The sequence below is a fragment of the Varanus komodoensis genome, unplaced genomic scaffold, assembly GCF_004798865.1.
Source record: "Varanus komodoensis strain SLA01 unplaced genomic scaffold, ASM479886v1 scaffold28, whole genome shotgun sequence".
Classification (NCBI taxonomy): Eukaryota; Metazoa; Chordata; class Lepidosauria; order Squamata; family Varanidae; genus Varanus; species Varanus komodoensis.
In genome coordinates, this window is record NW_025335727.1 from 5,933,308 (window position 1) to 5,952,559 (window position 19,252).

Below are 19,252 nucleotides of genomic sequence, written 5' to 3' on the forward strand. Positions count from 1 at the left end.
CTTGCTTACAACAGTGTTTAGTATTTGGCAAATAAATCTTCATAGCAATTAAATCCCTTGCTATTATGAAAATGCTAGCATACTGTTGAAATAATGGAGGATAACACAGTCAATGCTACTAATCAAGGGGCTATTCTTTGAATAATTGCAGGATTTATGACTCGCTGCTAAAGAGATGCTGTAATTCGGTGCACCACGTACACAAAATCTACTACCTTTCAACTACATCTGAGTGATGTAACCTTATCCTCTAAGTGAGGTGTGAGCATAAAACATTCCAGCGAAGTTGAAGTGGAACTTTCAGGCAACTACTTCTCCAGTGACATTTCATTTCTAAATCCTGGAAACTCTTGGGGATTTGAAAATAGGAATTGCATTGCCTTCCTTTTGTGAACTGGCAAACCTAACTAGATGCAAAAGGGAAGACAGATCTTAAATTCTTTAGCCAATGCATTTTTCATGGCACCATATTGACTGCAGTTAAGGTCTTACAAGCCCATTTAAGCCTTCTCCGATTCCAAACTCAGTCTCTTGATTTCTCTGGCACAAGCTGTTGGTATAGAACTGCTTGGCCACTCAAGGGCTACGCAAAAGTGGTGATCCTGTCAAAGTACTGCTTTCGTTGTGCAGGTTTATTGGCCTTCTCATACGGAAAGCTGAAAAACATGCAAGCAGGGAAATGCTGTGGTTGGGATATGTCAAGTATTTTACAGGTGGGAGAAGCTGAGACATGCAGACATGCATAGGAGGAACAAGACTCTCATATATCCCTGAAAAGATTCTGATTTCATCAATAAGGGGATGGCAGAATGATGGAATGCATTTACCAATATCTGTACAGCCCTAGTTTTAAGTTAAACTGTGTTTTGAAATGTAAATTTCAGACTGGGTTCCCTTTAAAGTGAAATGTGTCTCCCAAGATCTGCTGCTTGGTAGTGGAGGACCTGTGGGCATGTTACAGATGACCTCTGGAGCTAGCCTGTCTTACCTATTCAGGGTTGTATTCCCTGAGTGTCAGGTGACACAAGAAGATCAGTCCAGAAGAAGCATGTCTTAAGGAAAGGCATGTGAAATATCACCACCTCTCATCCAGAACAGAACAGGGCCATCCAAATGGCATCAGGCTTAGTTAACTGTGGGCCTAACGAAGAGGAATCCTGCATGGCCACTTCCCTATGCAGAGCCATCTGATCTTGAGGTGGGTGCCACAATAGAGAAGGTCCTGCTTTGCATCACAAGCAAGTGAACACCAGCACATTGTGGTAATTATTTATTATTAAATTTATATCCAACTAAGTGGTATGATAAGCAACATCTTGCCTCAGACTGTAAAGACCTGGGTAGCCCACTCAGGAGAAGATGGTCCCTTAATGTAAAGTATACATCTATGTATACAGTTTGACCTGAAATAATTATTCTGAAATGCATTTAAACTTAAAAGTACAGCCTTATGGATATTCCATAAATCAATTTCCTCTATATTTCATACGTTATCAGGCAGTCTTTATTCTGTCTTGCTAACATTGATGGAATCAGAACCTTTTAAGGGATGTACAAGAAATGATGATGATGATGATGATGATGATGATGATGATGCTCTATAGTAACTGATAGCCAAAGCTCTCTGGGTCATTTTGTTTTTGGAGTTTTGTTCTACCTGTGCATATGCACATTTTTTTTTAAAGATCCATATGTTTGCTGTGTATGTGCACAAAAATGAAATCTGCAGATTGGAGTCATAGAAGTCATATTTGAATTAATATGAATCTGTTCTGTTCTTCACAACTTTAATTCTGTCTGCATCTATGTCTACATCTACATCTATCTACATATAATGCATTTTGTTAATTTTTGTTTAATTTGCTTTTTGAGCATTACACTATATTGAAAATTCAAGAAAAAATGCTGAAACCAAATGATAACTGATTTCTGTGGTGTAAATTAGCACAGAAAATGAATGAATCATTTGTTCCATTTAGAGTATACATAAAATCCTCTTGAAAAGGATTAGAATTAGAATTAAGACTTATGCTAGCTAGGTATGCTTTGGGGTATCTTTGAGAAATCTGGCATAGTGGTATAAAATAAGCTAAACTCTGAAGTAATTAAAGGCAAGTTCACATATGCATGTCTGTCCTTCAGAGACTGCATGTGTGAAATAGCCATGGCAGGAGGAGCACCAAAGGGAGCTTCCATCTTACTCCGTCATTTCAGTTCTGTTTCCGCAGATCAGTCCACCATCACATCCACCAGCCCTGCAACATAAATCGATTCCCTTTTAATGGCTTTTTCCTAAGTGATCTTGGGACTCCTTTCCCTGTGAGCTGAACTGGAATCTCTGTCAAAGAGTGCTCAGCAAGGTGAAAGAAAAAGAGAGAAAGCGAGAGTGATAGAGAACATTAAAGAGATATTGGGGAGAACATAGAATCATGGAATGGTAGAGTTGGAAGTGCCCAGACGGCCATCAGATCCAACCCCCTGATCAGGGCAGGACCCTGAGTACACCATCTCCCTCAGGTGGTTGTACACTTGCATCTTGAATGCCTTCAGTATGGAGGAGACCACAACCTCCCTAGGCAATTAGTTTCATTGTTGTATTGCTCTAACAGTCTGGGGTTTTCCCCCCTGATATCTAGCTGGAATCTGACTTCTCATAACTTGAGTACATTACTTCATGCCCTGGGATATTCCAGAAGAGATCCTGGAGAGAAGCTGTAATGTGCAATATGTTATGGGCTCTCCAGTCCCTTCCTCATACACTGAAGGGTAAGTCAGAAAGGTAAGTCAGCTCAGAAGCCCATCTAGCTGCTACTGGCATTTAAGCAGAGGGACAGAAGTGAAATCATTTCTAGCCTGGCTTTTGCTGTCAGGGCACTGGATAGGTGGAGGATGGCCAGACTTGATGCCCTCTGTCTTTCTCTGTGTTGTATGTTTATGTGTTGGTTAGTATATGGTTTTCACAAGTAATTTTCAGGTTTTAATCTATGTGCACTGCCCAGGAAGAAAATTGATGTGTTCAAAACATAGTGCTTGAGGAGAGCTTAGGGAATACTCTGGACTGACAGAAAGGTGAACATGTTAGCTCTAGATCAAATCAAGCCAGAGCTTTTCCTGGAAGCAAAAATGACAAAACAGAGCCTGTCATACTTCAGACACATCACGGGAAGGCAAGACTCACTGGAGGGGCTAATCATGCTAGGGAAAGTTGAAGGCAGAAGAAGAAAAGGATACCACATAAGAGGTGGGTTGACTCCACAAACAGAGCCACAGCCTTGAATTTATAACAGCTAAGTGGGGCTGTCATGGGAGGGACATTTTGGAGGGCTTTCACTCATAGGGTCGCCATTGTTGGAAATGATGTGATGGTACATAAACAGCAACACCACTGCCCAGAGAGCTTCAGCTACTGGGAGCTATAGAAAGAATATTAAATGAAATGGGAGAGGGGAATGGAAAACCCCATGAGATTTTGACCTAAGGAACCAATTCCTCTAAGTTCTGGACACAAGTCATTAATAATCACCCTTATCCCCAGTTTCAGCTATTTTACATTTATATATACTTTTGGATGCCTTACAGACAACATCTCTGGTTTTCCTTGATTCTGTCCCCTCAGTGAGTATGGGCTGAGGAAAAACACTCTTTTTCTTAGCAATGAATAGTACCAAAGTTATGAAGTAGAGACAGGGAAGCTTAACCTATGCCTTTTTCAATGCATGTATTACTCCTTGTTATTTTATCACATGGTCCGGAAAAGTATCTATGTATCAAAGGAACTGTTGTTTCAGAAGTACCAAGTTGGTATTAACTCAGATAACATGTTTGCTTTACCTTGTATAGAGTGCAAGACATTTGTATGAGCCATGAAGGCATTCAAAAAAGGCAAATAAACAAAATTGTTTTGAGCTACTCGTGTTTTGAGGCGTTCAGGTGAGGTGGAAGGGGGTGCCAAATGGCCACTTTCAGATCTTTGTTGGTGAATGAGAAATTTCCAAGGAAAAAGGAAGAGAGTAAATTCCTCCATATATGAAACTGAAATTCACATATATCCCTGGATATGGTCAGGCTTTGTACAAATGCCAAGCAGCCAGCCAGTCTGATCAATTGAGCAGTATTTTTCGGCTACATGTCACCCCACCACACACACACACACACACACACACACAGATCCAAAAGAGGACAGAAAGGGATGCAGTTCTCCATATATTTGTCATGCGCTCATTTATATATATAGATGCCTATTTAGAAACAAGTAATACACTTTACATACAGATACATCTATAAATCTCTTTTTATGAGGAAATCTGTGACTACCCTCATAGTGATAAAAGACTTTCAAGGTTATTGAGAAGAGTAAATTGACTTTTAGGAACCTTCTTGGAGTTCTGTAGGTTTTGGCACTGCTGAGTTTATACTTCGCATTAAGGGAAGACAGTGTTTTCTTAAGCATGTCCTTGTAAAGATGATTTATCAGAAATTTTAATGGGCAGAGGTATATTTCCTGACGTTTTACAATGATGTTCACAATTTGTTCTAGAATATACTGTAGATGTTTATTAGCATCTGTACCACCATTTATATGCAGAAATTTTGTAATGAAAAATATGTTGTTACTTCATTGAGATAATGCATGTATAATATGACCTTGTACCAATATATTAATCAATAAAAATTTCAATAGACCTTGTGTACTAGGATCAAAGGAAAAAGATGAAACTGACATGTCCTATTTCAGGCACATCAGGAGAAGGCAAGACTCACTGGGAAAGACAACCATGCTAGGCAAATTGTAAGGCAGAAGAAGACAAAGACCAAATAGGACGTGGAACAATTCCACAAAGGAAACTACAGTCTCAAGTTTACAAGAGCTGAACAGGTCCAACAAGACCAGGGCAGTTTTGAGAGCACTCATTCATAGGGATCACCATAAGTCAGGGATCTAGTAATATAAACCATGGTGAGAATATCTTTATGGAGAATGTCTGGCCAAGAGGACTCTGCTAACAACTTTGGCTGTTCTTGACCTCCACAATTGTCTAGGCATTTTATTTTTCTTTGTTTTCCACATAATTCAGCTATTTTAATATTATTATTGCAGCTGATTACATGTTTGGTTCAGAGCAGCTCAGACTCACAAATAACAATTATCCTGTAATCTGTTTAATATGTGGAATTGCAGTCCAGAAGCAGAACCAAAGGACTTTGCTTGAAATAGTGCAGAATTTGAATGGTGTTTCATTGAAATCCTGGAAGTGGTAATCCTCTGGAGCAGTTCTCAGGGGATGAGTTCCATTAGTTTAACAAGTGTTTGCCATGAATCTTGACCTGACTTTTGCTTGATATGTTCAACCATGACAATATAATTAAATGTTGTGACTGACAAATCTATCCAGTGCCATATGGAAAGATGAAATGACACAGAGACTTTTTATTATGCAGAGAATGAGAGAGAGAGAGAGAGAGAGAGAGAGAGAGAGAGAGAGAGAGAGAGAGGGAGATCAACTTCATATATCATAAGATCCAATAGCCTCCTCTAAACCACACCAGGTAATCTACTGGGCATTAATTGCATGCTATAACTATATTTCAACTATATTTCAACTATATTTCATCATTAAATGATGGCCATTAGGAGGCTCAAAATATTAGTTCAAGCTGCTTCTGAACAGCTGGTTTTCCTAGGGATGCATGCACTATGCTGAAGCCAAAGGCCACAGGTCAAATGCAGCTTTCCTTGGTTCCAAATCCAGTCTTCTGTTCTTCACAGTACATACTAATGCTGCATGCAGGTCTGTAGCCTTCCTAAAAGTTAAATGGAGTAACCAAAAAAGTGGGAGGGCAGCTGCTGGCCTTTTAAAGACAAAATTTAAACTATTTCTTTTTTAGATTTGTTTGGGAGGAAAGGATCCTATGGCCCTTGTATAGCATCTAGAAGGCCAAGGCACAATTTAGACCACCAGATCTGAGGTCATAAAAGAGCTCTGACCATGGAGGTGGGGATCTGCCCCCTTACTGCTCTTGCCCCTTCGCAGTCAGCATGAAGAGAAGCATATTGCTTGCTTCTCTGAAAGCAACCTCAGGGAAGGGCAAAAGGGGTGCCTGAGGAGCAGGGGTAGTGGCGATGGGGGGTGGGAACCTACTCAGTTCTATGGAAAGATGACCATGCAAGGCTCAGGCTTTGTCGGATTTCTTCTGAGTTCCTGGATGAAGGCAATTTCTCTCCCCACCCACCCCGATTGAGCGAAATGTGAAATTTTGATAGGAAAACAAATGCACATTTTACTCCATAGGCTAAACTCAAGAAGGAAAGTGTGGATTTCCAGGGGGCAGGGCATGGGGGACATGCACTTTGGAACGCAAATCAATCCTCGGGAAATTGCAGACATTTCCTATGAATTGTGCTCCTGCTTGTTTTCTTCTTTGGGTTGCAAACAAGAGCATGTTCACATGATTTGCAGGCAAGAATGTAATTCTCAAACATTCCTATTCCACACCTCTGCAATGTGTCTGTAGAGTGGAATGTGCTTGAGCACTGAGAACAGCACTTTTCAGCAGTTTGCCGTTTAAGTGTGTTTGTGTGTGTGCTTGTGTGTGTGCATGCATGCACAAGTGTGTGCACAAAATATATATGGAAAATATGCACAAAATTTATAGTATTAGTGCAAAATGCCTGCAAAGAAGTACATATACCATGAAAAACACATTCTACGATGTGTCTATTAGACACACCGGAAAATACACATGCTATTTTTATTTTTATTTTGCTGAATTGATAAACTGTTGTGAAAATGAGCCAACTGATGAGTGAAATCTAAATGGACAAATTTGCCCATCCATATCTTAAACTTCTCACTGGTTTGCAAGAACTTGTATCAGATGTGGTAAAACATTTTTAGCCTGAGATCCAAATTCTAATTCAAGAAATGTCTTGCAGAAGGTGGGGTTGGGCTGTGGGGCAAGGTTAAGGACAAATGTGATTAACTTCCATCTGCAAAGCACAGCTCAATTCTCAGCAAATCTCCCCAGAACCAAGTCCCCGTGTGACAGCTGTCCTTTCTCCAAGAGGATTGTTCAGTTATATACTTGCTACTTAAAGTTCAGTTACCTGTAAATATCTGTTATCTCTGATCACCAATCTGAGATAGCAGCAGACGCTTGTGGGCAGGTGTGAAGGTTGCATCTGGAACACCAGGCAGAGGTTTCTGCCTGGCTTATCCCTGGCTTATACAGTACTTCATCAAAGTGCTTCATGTCTTGCTGTTGTGCAAGTTTAAGCCAAAGATGGCAATCATGTGCCATCCAGATGTTGTAGTTTACAGCTCCAGTCACTTCCAACCAGCAATACCAGTGGTCAAGGATTTTAGGAATTATGGTTAAACATCTGGGGAGCACCAAGTCACCTGCCTATGGCGCTAATGCTTAAAGAACTGGGCTAGTATGTATGTAGCTATTGAGACCCATGCATTACATCTTGAAACACTGACTTGTGGAAACCAACCTCCTTTGACCTTTCCACATTTTGTTGTGTCTCAACCTGAAACTGAAATTGATTTAATTGGCAGTATTACCACTTGCTAAATACAAGACACTCAACACTGTAAATATACAATATACAAAGGTTACTTTGCATACAAAGTTAAAAAGTTAAGTAAAGAAAAACAAACTGGCACTTCTTGGTTGCATAAATATTCATCCTAAGTCAACATTTGGTGGAGGCCTCTTTGGCAGCCATCACAGCTTTGAGCCTTTTTAGTAAGTCTCTAGTATCTGTGCATCTGGATCCTGAAATGTTTGCTCATTCTTCCTAGCAACTGAAACCCAGAACTAAATGCCATTGTGAATTGGCCCAAAGTAAGCACAGAAGCCATGTATCTTAATCATGCATAAGGTCTTGCATGTCAAGATGTTGGAGCGTATTGCTCTTCAGAAATATAGCAACCCTTCCAAAGTTGTGTGTGTGTGTGTGTGTTGTGCTGGAGGTTCAGGAAGTCTTCTAATAGATAAAGAAAATTCTAGACCACAGGGGAATAATCCTGTGAGAGGGAGGGAGGGAGAGAAGAAGAAGAGAACACCCAGCCTACATTCTAGGCACTTTCTCAGATAGTCTTCTATCCACACCCAATAATACAGTGATGCTAGTCAAAACACATTCATAAAAAGTGATTCATGGCACTTGATGTTAATGGCAAAGTTGACATCTCAAATCACAGCTGTTTCCCTGCAGTAGCCAAAGGCAAAGCATTGCTTTTGAAAATGATGCAAGCATGGCTGATTAGCACGAAGCTGCAAGAGAATCATTTCACAACAGAAATGTTATTCAAGAAATGATGCAGGCCAAAAATAATTTAAAAATAAAATTGAAAATTACCACATTGATTAGGCCTCATAAAGTGATCTGTGTATTTCTCAAGACAGACACTAATGCCAGAAAGACATGGTGTATATGCACAAAGAAGATTAAATCTGCTAAAATTTTTACTTAGCACTGTTGGTATTTTCTGTTCTTTTAGGTTCAGTAAACTAGTCTACTTGTTGTTACTGTTGTTTTCTTATTTGTTGTTCTATAAAGATACCAATTAGCCTAAGTTTCCAGGGTAACATAACATGTTTTAGCTTTTCTGAAAAAGGGACAATATACACCTTGAGAATCCCACTTATATTTCTTGGAGGCTGGATCAGGAGTGCTTTGAGATAAGCACAGGATAACTGTAATTTGTCAGTACAAGCTGACAAATCAATCCCTTCCCAAACTTTCTTTTTTAAAAGAAAGATTCTAGGGTGGGAGAAAGTAAGCCAGGTGCACCTTCGTTGATCCCTCATCTATTTCACACATCAGGAAAGAATGTGCACTAACTTAAGAAGAGCATAAGAAGAACCATTTGGGACCAGACTAAAGGTCCATCAGGTCCAGCATTCTTCCACACAGTGGCCAACCAACTACTTGTGGTAAATCTCTAGGAAGCACATGCATGTAACAACCCTCCCAGGATGTTCCCCAGCAACTCTGAGTTTGCAAATTCCATACTTTAACTACACACTATACAGATACATCCTGCCTCTTCTACAGGAACTTGGCTTCATCTTTTATTCTCATGGAGAAGGATATGTAGTTTATAATGGGGGACTAGGAAAATTCAGTCCAATTATTTGCAAGGAAAAAAACAATACCTACTTGGCCATTAAGTCCTGAGTTTAGGCAATCTCCTGCAGGTTCAAAGAAATTGGAAGCTAAGGTTTATGTCTAAAGTGATGTGCCCCAGAAGAAGCTTGTGACTCTTATGCTAGTGGGGGTCCTCAACCATTGCAGCATTTACACTGAGCTTGTAAGCACCATCCATGTTCCTAAAATCCATCCCTTAAATTAGGTTCACCATGATGGAGTACCATTAATAGCCCCAGTGACGTGGGAATCACCAGCTTCTTCTGCTCATGATCAGCAATGTCATTCTGAAATGTCAGAAATTGGGTTTGTTTACATCTTACCCTCCATACTCCTACACTTCTCCTTGGTTCTCCAGACTGAAATCCAGATGGGGAGGATGGAGTGCCCAGGACCAGCAAAAGGGCTCCATGTTGTCCTGGTCCTAAATTGCCCCATGAAGCATCTGAGCCTTATTGCTGGAAGAGGGTTTCCTCTGTTCAGCCAATCATGCCAGCTACTGATATACGCAGCAGAGGAGAATTAAGAAACAGAGCCATTCACAGAGGAATTCCTCTGGCAAAACTCAAAGGCTTGGAGGCTTTATAAGGGCAATGCAAGAGCAACAAGCAAGAGCAATAAACAACTTATTTATTGTTGTAAGCCGCCCCGAGGCTTCGGCGAATGGGGAGGCATAAAAATGTTTTAATAAATAAATAAAATAAATAAACAACAAGAGACATGTTTCTGGGCCACAGAAACTCCATCCTCCCCATCTGGTAACATAACCTTGTCACTGACCATGAGCATGCCTGACCTAGCGGCCAATTTCCTGGCATTGTGGAGCTTAAGCCAACATGAGATAGCCTTGAATCTAGTCTTAAACTGGCAGGCATTTTGATAATTGACTAAAATATAAAATTTGTAGTATTTCAAAACAACTTAAAAGCAGACAAAAAGCCAGCAGCTCTAAAATATAATGATAACACATTTAAGGAAATGTAGAAAATCAGCAAGGCTATTGATAAGTTCTCATGTTTGCTTGCATGATGAGGAATTGTCTGTTATACTGTTCTAAGAGTGGGAAAATGAGAAGTAGAAATGTGTGAGGAATCTGATGGAGGCTTTTTCTCTCATGGTTTTCCTCAACTCAGCGCCACAGATTTCATTCTGTCAGCCCTGTGCTGGTTCCAACATCATCTGATATGAGTCAAGCCAATGAGAGGACGTCTGTTTCTAAACCAGATTGTGATTTGCCTCACTGGAGAAGGAGGAGAAGGAGGTGGGGAAGGGGAGTCTGCCAGGGAAATCTGCACAAAATTCAGGCTTTTGTGCTGCAAATTTGTACAAATTGCAGAGTAGAGTAGTGCCTATTTGTGCACCAATCTGAAATTAATTGTCAGAAAATTCAGTGTGTGCATACCAATTGAAAGGAGGATGTTTCTATTCTCCTCACATTAAATGCTATGGCAAGACCAACAACTAGAACAATGATGTATTGTGTTTAACAAGTTGACCCTGATCTGCACACACTGGGCATTGTAGAAATCATACTAAATACACATGGTTCTTGGCTCTAAGTTCGTATTATTGTTTAGAGCACGTCTGCAGAAATACCTGCTCCTTCCCACGATGTGGCTGGATGTTGATTATCAGGTTACTAATGTGCCAAAAGTCCATTAAGCTCAAACAGGACAAGTGTTCCATGGTTGCACATCCCTATGGAGGAGCCTGAGTGATGCAAAATGGTAAGGATGGCTAAGGAATGCTTTGGGTGGGCTACAGTTGGCCAGATGCCTCACACTGAGGAATGTTACTTGGACCCAGGGCCCCACGAAGACTTGATACCCAGCTGTTATTTAAAATTTTGCCCTGTTAGGTTCACTGGTGCTGTGGGAGGGAGGGATTTTCATAAGAATAAAAATATTCTAATATAATGTTTGGGTTGTATGCACAAAGGGCAAAAGCCAGTGATGCATGAGCAAAGTGCATTTCTGTGACATCTGCCCACCTGCAGCCTGCCAAAAACTGCTCTTGGATGGCGCTCCAACAATCCTCTGGAGCAGATCTTTAGTTCACGGGAATTTGCAGGGGAAGTAAGACCACCTGGCTCTCTCGTGAACAGGAACAGTTGCAATGGAGAAAGATGCAATGCGGAGCCTGGGCTATATTTGAGCACTTGTGTGCAGGATGGTGGCACATGTACTGCTAGACAAAATATGATCTGAGAACTGACTTGTTTTTGGGCAAAATCCACTGCAGTTGCCCAGACCAGCATGGAGCCTCTTAGAGAGAACAAGTAGGGCAGAAGCTGTTGAAGATAACTCAGAAACTTACACAGCATAGAGTTTTGCCAAAGTATAAATCCAGTCCTTACAATGACTCCCAACCATAATGTGAGAACTATCTGTGCTAAAAAAAATCAATTTAAAAAAATCTAAGTGCGGTACTTTAGAGGGAGGGAGGGAGAAGATGATCTTCAACAACAACATATCAGATTTAAATTAATGGAGTTTTGGGAGTTTGGTGAAAGATTCAACAGCTCCTCTTTATAGTGCCATGGTCCTAATTTACCTCATTTATATTAATGAACAGTGGATTGCACAACTATTAGAATGATTAAAAATTGCACTAATGATCTTTAAATCTGTCCCTAATTATTATGATTAATGGGGAGTTGATCTTCTTGGACCAGATTAACCACCCCAAGCCACCAAAACAGACTAAAAGAGCCCCTCCACCCCTCTTACAGAGTATCTTATGTGCCCTATAAGATGATCACTTTGCAGTTTTGAATCCATTTCACCTGAATGAACTCTGCATAGAGATCTGACCAGGTTATGCTTTGTCCATCTTGATATTTATCTGGAACATATTATATTCTAAATGGCATTAAACATTAATTAGCTTTCCAATGCCGCATGCACCATTCCGTGGCTGGAGGATAGATGTAGTCAGAACAGCCTCGCTCCCTCATAAGCATGGGAGCATATGGCAAGGAGAATTAAGTTTGATAGCATTTCCAATTAATTACAATGGTAATCACATTATCTCCCAAACTGGACTTGGAAGCTTATGAAAACGTTTCAGAGTTCTTTGAGGTTAATGAATGGCATAACAGAACTCTGAAGGCTGGTTGGACAAATCAGTGTGCACCTCTGTATGCAAATCGCAATCTTGTTTACCTGCACGTCTGATACATTCAAAAGTTTATGATCAGAACGTCATAGAAAACGTGTGTTGATCCTGCATAGAAAGAAGCCATACTGTATTGGGAGATAATGCATGCAGGAAGGGCTGGCTTCAGTCCCTGGCCTCTCTGGACAAAAATAACCTACTGAAGGTCCTTGAATGTTGCCTCCTTTCCTGAAATCTCTTTCCTGTTCCATCAGGACTAGTGCTTTAAAAAGAAATAACCCACAAAAGGGGCAGCAGAGGTCTTGAGGTCCCCAGTCAACAGTAAGCACCCAGATAGCACCCTGAGAAGGTACGTTGGTTAATCACCTGGTCAAAGTCTTCTCCATGATGACAAAATACATGGTGGAATTATGGTGCATATTTGCATCTATGCATATAAATTAATGGATGCACATTTTATTCATTTATTACATTTCTATATTGACCATAAGCCCAAATTATGCAAATCAATTTCTTCTGCAGATAATTGGCTATTTCTAATTTGCAATGTGTGAACGGCTATCCTATTATTGGTTTGGACACGTACGTAGATTCTCTTCTTGCCGTTTCTTCTGCTACTGAGCTTGCCCTTGTTTCCTGATGTTGCCGCTTTCTGCTCCTCACTACAACCCAGAAGCATCACCCCCACTTTCCAGTCTCACCAGTTCTATAGTATGTTTTCCTTCATGCTCACCAGATCTGTCTGCAGTATCTCATTGCATTCTGACCTTAGCCAGCTTCTTTGTGATTCTTAGTTTGACTTTGTGACCCAAATTCTCACTTCGATGCACTTCAGTGAAAGAGATCTTGCCACTCACCCCAACATATGGCAATCAGAAATAGGAATCCCTTTTAAAAAAAATACAGATACATCATCGCTCAGCTAGATCAGAAAAGGCAAAAGGTCTGTTCCTCTGCTCATTATGGGGCTTCAGAGTAACAACCTTTGGGAACAGTTACTGCAGGAAATAGACCTAGAAAGTCACAATAAATAGAGATTGCTATTTTAACCACTAAGTAATTTTTAAGGATGTTCTTTGACCTCTGCTGTAAAACTTCAGGGCTCCAACCAGGATGGTTTTCAGCCCTGCTGGGAAATTTCCTGCACAGCTTTCCTCACTTGAATTGGCAACATGATGCCCAAAGCTGTTCTGGTGTGTGTCTATTTTAAGGGTAGATTAAATAGGTAAAAGATGATCATAGTATATGATGCCCTGGAGATTTTTTGTTTGTTTAAAAATAGCAGCTGTGTTGAGGGGTGGCTTCATGTAAGAAAAATGGAATTGTAGATACACCTGTGGATGTAAGATTTCCCAAGGCTTCCTCTGTCATGAGACTATAAAATACAGTGGCTTGGGTAGCATATATTCCGAATAAACTATTCATTTTCCTTCGATCTGTTTCATACATTCTCTGCTGTCACTATGAATTCAGGTCTACTCCTAACAGAATAAGTGAAGAGGTCACCATTTGCATGAAGCATGGGATGCCTACAGAAGCTGGGCATGATGTGTTAGAGATATATGTTCTTGCTCGTGCCAATATGTTAGAGGGAGGCTCTTAGGTGGTCGGGGACAGCAGGAGTGGCCATTTTGTCACAGTTTGCCTATTTTTCCTTTAAAGGCAGTGCTATGGGGGAATAGGGACTGCACGCAGTCCACAGGTCCCAAAGTGGCCCACCCTGTAATATATCTCAGAATTCCAACTGCAGAGAAAGCAATTATAAAAAGGGGCAGGGGAAATGATTTCAGATTGCAATTAATGAAGGATTACATAATGTAATGCAATTTCTCCATTCTGAATACTATAGATAGCCTTTAACGCTTAGAAGCAGGGTATCTAAAATCTAACTCCTCCATGGACCAGCCTGCTGAGAAGTCTTTTTCCCTGGGAACCTCCTCAAGAACTTTCTGCCCCTAGATCTTTGATACTGGAGGTTGTAGGACAGGGCCTTCTTGAGGTTGGTGCCAGATTTGTGGAATTTGCTGTTCTGCATGACCCAAAATATCTTTTCACTTCCTGTCTTCCAGTGTCATAAGCACAGGGCAATTTGAAAACATCTCTTGATATTTTCTCCAAAATTTGACTCTGCCAATTGCTATAATGTACCTTTGTTGCTTATATATGTTCTTGCATTTTTATTGTTCTTAGTTCACATTGTGAGGTTTGATCCCTTTATATGCTGGAAAGGTAGGCATAAATACAAAGCAACAGAAAGATCAAATTCTGCAAATGTGGAGCCAAAGTTCTCACACTCCTGAGCTAGGAAGCAGCGGGATGGTTCCAAACTTGATAGGGAGCCTATTTGTAACAGCATTAGATTTGTCCAAAAATGCACATTCATTTCCCAGATGATTTTCTGGATTGTAGAGAGGCCCACATGAATAACCGATTGGTCACCCCTACATTAGAATTAATGCTAAACTTGATTCTCAGAGAGCTTTAATACAAAACATATAACTAAAGCATACAAAGAAACAGAAACCGTGCATCTGTGTGAACATCAGAAGGGACTTGCTTGATCTCATCAAGATCTACCTAGTCTTTGGCTGATTTCTGGAAGCACATGAGCAGACCATTAACCTTCCTGTTTTAACCCTGTTTGTTAGTAACTCCTCTGTTCATGGTGGTTCTAGTGCTGAGCTGAAAATGCCTGTCCAACACTCTTGCAGGTTCATGAATGGACCGTGAAAGAGACGGGCGTTTTTTGTTTCTCTTGAAGATAGAAAAAGAAATTACCCTTTCCCCACAAAATAAGGTTAGGGACTTTACAGGGGCAAGTGTTGCTGGCAGCAGGGGTTAGCCAAGAGGACAGCCTGGATAATAGCAGGTCGTCATATCTTTCCAGAAATGTTGTTGAAGGAAAATATGAATGGTCACATGAGTCAGTAGGGACTGCCATCTTGTCTTCCTCCTGACCATTTTTTAAAAAAAAATATTTTGGTATTAAATTGCACTTGTGGTTGTAGCCAAACTAAGAGCAGCATCCACAGCAGTATCCATTCTATGTAACTCTACATAGACATGTTGAAATTACGGAGATTAAGTTAGTTAATTAGTTGCAACACAATTAACTCCTGTTCATTTCCACGGATGTACCTTATGTAGGACTAACACTGTTTTAAATAAAGAACATCAAAAGCTTCGCCCATTGGTGCTGCTCATTCAAATAATGTCTCCCATTCTAGCTAATTTTCAACTACCTCTGCCACCCCTTGAAAAAGAATTATCCTTTCCTTTCTCCTCACTAGACCTTTCCCATTCTTTTGGAGGAAAAACCCAATCAAAAGTACTGCAGCTCTGCTCTTACAATAACTATGAAAGACCTCTGCTTTGTAAATGTGTTTACTAGAGAACAACAACAATGTTCAGGAAACAAAGCCCTGTGATGACGGACTAGAAGAACTGGACATGTTTAACCTTGAATAGACTGAGAGGAGATATGAGCGCACTCTCCAAGCACTTGAAAGGTTGTCACACTTACACTCTGCCCTATCCAGAGCAGCAGGCCCAGCTTAGCATATTTTGAAGTAAATGAAGTAATAAACATCACTATCTAAAAAAAGGGAAAGATTCCCATAAGACTATTAAGTTAAGTCTAAAGTAACCTAAGTGAGCCCCTGGAGAATTCGGTCAGTATTTTAATGCAGTGAAGCTCCAATCCCACTGAGTCTTTGGGAATTACTTTTGAGTAGGCATGTACAGGTTTGTTTAGTAAAGTAGTTCCTTTTGTCAGTTAGTCAGCTTCACTGGGTAATACCAAATTCGTGTGTGTATGTCTGATAGAGAGGGAGACTGAAAGAGAAGAGAACCCTGTACTTTTAGGATAGGGAAATAAAATAAAAGAGATTGACGTTGTTTATGTTCTTTTGTTTCCACTTTTTCTCTTATATATTTAATAACAGGAAATTCAAAAGCTACAAATACTGATTTTGGACAGAAGACATGAGTCTGATTCATGCTGCGACTCATTTCATCCTGTCAATGGGGAAGATTCCTCCAATCTGTGATCTCAAAAGGCTCTGCAGGAACTCTTCACTGACTGCAGCTAAAGCTGCCTGGTTACTATTGAGTTATAGAGTTCTAGGGTTCTTGCCAGCTAACTTGCATAATTGTCCAGCTTAACAATGTTTGTAGTTTGGATGGTCCACTCAGGTCTGTGAACCAGTATGAACCTTCATGATCTCAATGCCAACAATTATGTGGCACTGAAGACACATCAATGGTGTTCATTCTGTGCAAACTAAGATCTGGGGGGCAGATGCTAGTTCAAATTACATTTAGGATGGGCGTGTTTTCAGCATCTGTGCTCTCCGCTGAAACTCTGAGTTTTAGGTAATCCAAAAGCCCTAGGTTTCATTTACTCCATTGTATGCATGCAATGTTATCCTTGGTTAGTCATATTGGCAGCAATGTTCACACACACGCACACACACACACACACACACACAGAGATGGGGGTGGGGGTGGGGGTGGGGAAACTAACATTTGTAGTCAAAAGTCACTGAAATGAAAAAAAGCACAGACTGTGAACATTCAGTGTAAGATAAGCCCCTGACTATTCCCAACAGCAGTAATTGGTGATAATGCAGTCTTCCTAGCATGGCTAAGTTAATTAATACTTGTAGTAATAGACAGGAAACCATGTATCTGATGAACTGGATTCTAGTCTATGAAAGCTTCTGCCACAACAAATGCATTAGCCTTTAAGGTGCTGCAGGTGTCTCTAGTTGCCATCGTTGTTGTTTTGCTACTGCAATAGACTAACACCACTGACCCCTGCCTTCAACACCCACTTGGACTACAGCTGCCCAGAGCTCTAGGGCTGTGTGGGTCAAGGCGATCATCCTAAATATACTTACCTGGAAGGAAATCCTGCTGAGCTCAGGCAGACCTGAATAGCATTGTGTGGTAATTGTGAGCCAATTGTTTATCTTTGATGTGCCAGCTCATCCAACATGAAAATAAGGCAAGTGCGTGATGTACAGAGCAAATCATTGGCCCATGATGTCTTTTCCTCATCTGTCATGCAACAGCCAATTTGTAGGGATGGGCTGGAAAAACTCACAAGCAACCATCACTCAATTATCATCCTCTCTATTGTATACATTTGTGCTTTTGTTCTATGGCATGTGATAAAGAAAAAGTTACTGTACTTGCTTTCAGGAACAATTATGGCATTCTCATTTCTACTTTTAGATATGTAGCAGTCATCACAAAGTGAGCTTAAGTCAGGATATATGAATCTGCATACATCGAGGTCATCAAGATTTCCCAGATTCCATCTCAAGTTCCTACATAAGTTAGCAATGAGAAGATCAGGCTGGAAATTGCTTCCCTTGGATGCACCAGACTTCTTTCCCACACTTGGCCCTGGCTGGGAAATGTGCTGAGTAGAGATCAAGTCTGTGAATGCTTGGGAAAACTAGCAGTTCCAAAGCATTCACAGGCTTGATCTCTGCTTAGCACACTTCCTGGCCAGGGAAAACTTGGGAAATGCTTGGGAAAACTAGCAGTTCCAAAACGTGCAAAAGACGTGTTCTGTGCAAAGCATGCAAATTATATGGTTTTTTGCACAAAGTAAACGAAGCAGGCAATGCCCAGAGGTTGTGTGCAAACAGAACTCCAATTGTGTGTGTGCAAGCCAGCCTTGCTCTCTTGCTTGGACTTGCTTCCTTCCAGATTCCCACATGGACACTTAGTGCAAGATGGACTCAGGTCAGAGAGAAAGCAGGCCGAAGTCTGGGGAGCCAAGGCATGGCAATCAAAAGGATTCCCATCCTCAAACGAAATTCCTCATGCTCTGCTAACTCAATTCTATTCCAGATTGCAAGCTTTTCTTTCTTTTCATGTGAAAATGGATGCATATGGGTATGCATCTTTTCTCAAATGCACATTTTCCCCACTGAAGCATTTTTATACAATTTTCAAAGCATCCATTTTCCATGGCATATTTCCAATGTACCCATTCTGAATGCATACCCCCTCTCTCCTTTGAATCACATCCCAAGCTCAGAAATGCATGGACTTCAACAAGCCACAAGGAATAACTGAAGTGGAACTAAGGCCAAGGAAAATGATCTTATTTCTCCACATTGAATCCAATCAATAATATTCAGAATATTGAAGGCCTAGCCACATCCTTCAGTTCAGCTCTTTAGGTATTCCTTTGGTATCTGACAGCTCTTTAAAAACCCTGACAGACAAAAAGTAGTTGCCCTGAAGGAAGATAACTCATCCTTATCAACTCATCTAAGTGTTCTCCCATCCTCCAGACACAATAATCAATCCATAATTGATCATGCATCCAGGAAGCAGTGTCATCCTGGAAGAGTGCAAAGAAGGCTCACAGAAGACTGATCAGAGAATAAGGACAAAACACTGGCCCAGGATATTAAAAAGAGAAATTTAAGAATGTGCAATATGTATGAGCCATTCCCTGTGGCCTGCATATTGATGTGGAACATTTATTTTTTCATTTGAAGAGTAATTCTGCTCTCTGTAATACAAGAGAGTCTTTTCTGCATGACCTGATGATGAAAGACAGTTGCAGTCCAACGGTGGGCAGGTTGGTCGATCATTAGGGCTCCACCAGGAGATTTTGAGTGACATGGAGGACAAAAAACAGTTGGTTATTTAATTTAATAATGTCCTATTTCTGGTCTAAGCAGGGGAAAGTGCTTGCGGGGTTTTGTGCCTCAAGTAACTCAATAACTTGGATGGACTCTCCATACCTTTACCTGAAGGGGGTATTTCCTGTTTTGCTTTCAGCAACAATGTCATGGGCTCACCCTTCTGGTGGCTTATATGGAATGAGCTGCACAGAGCAAAACACCGGTGCACAGGGTCACTGCATTCCCATGCACTATGGCACTCATGCAATATAGGATTGGCCACTGGTGTGTCAATGCTGTTGTTAAGTCTCTTCCCATCCCT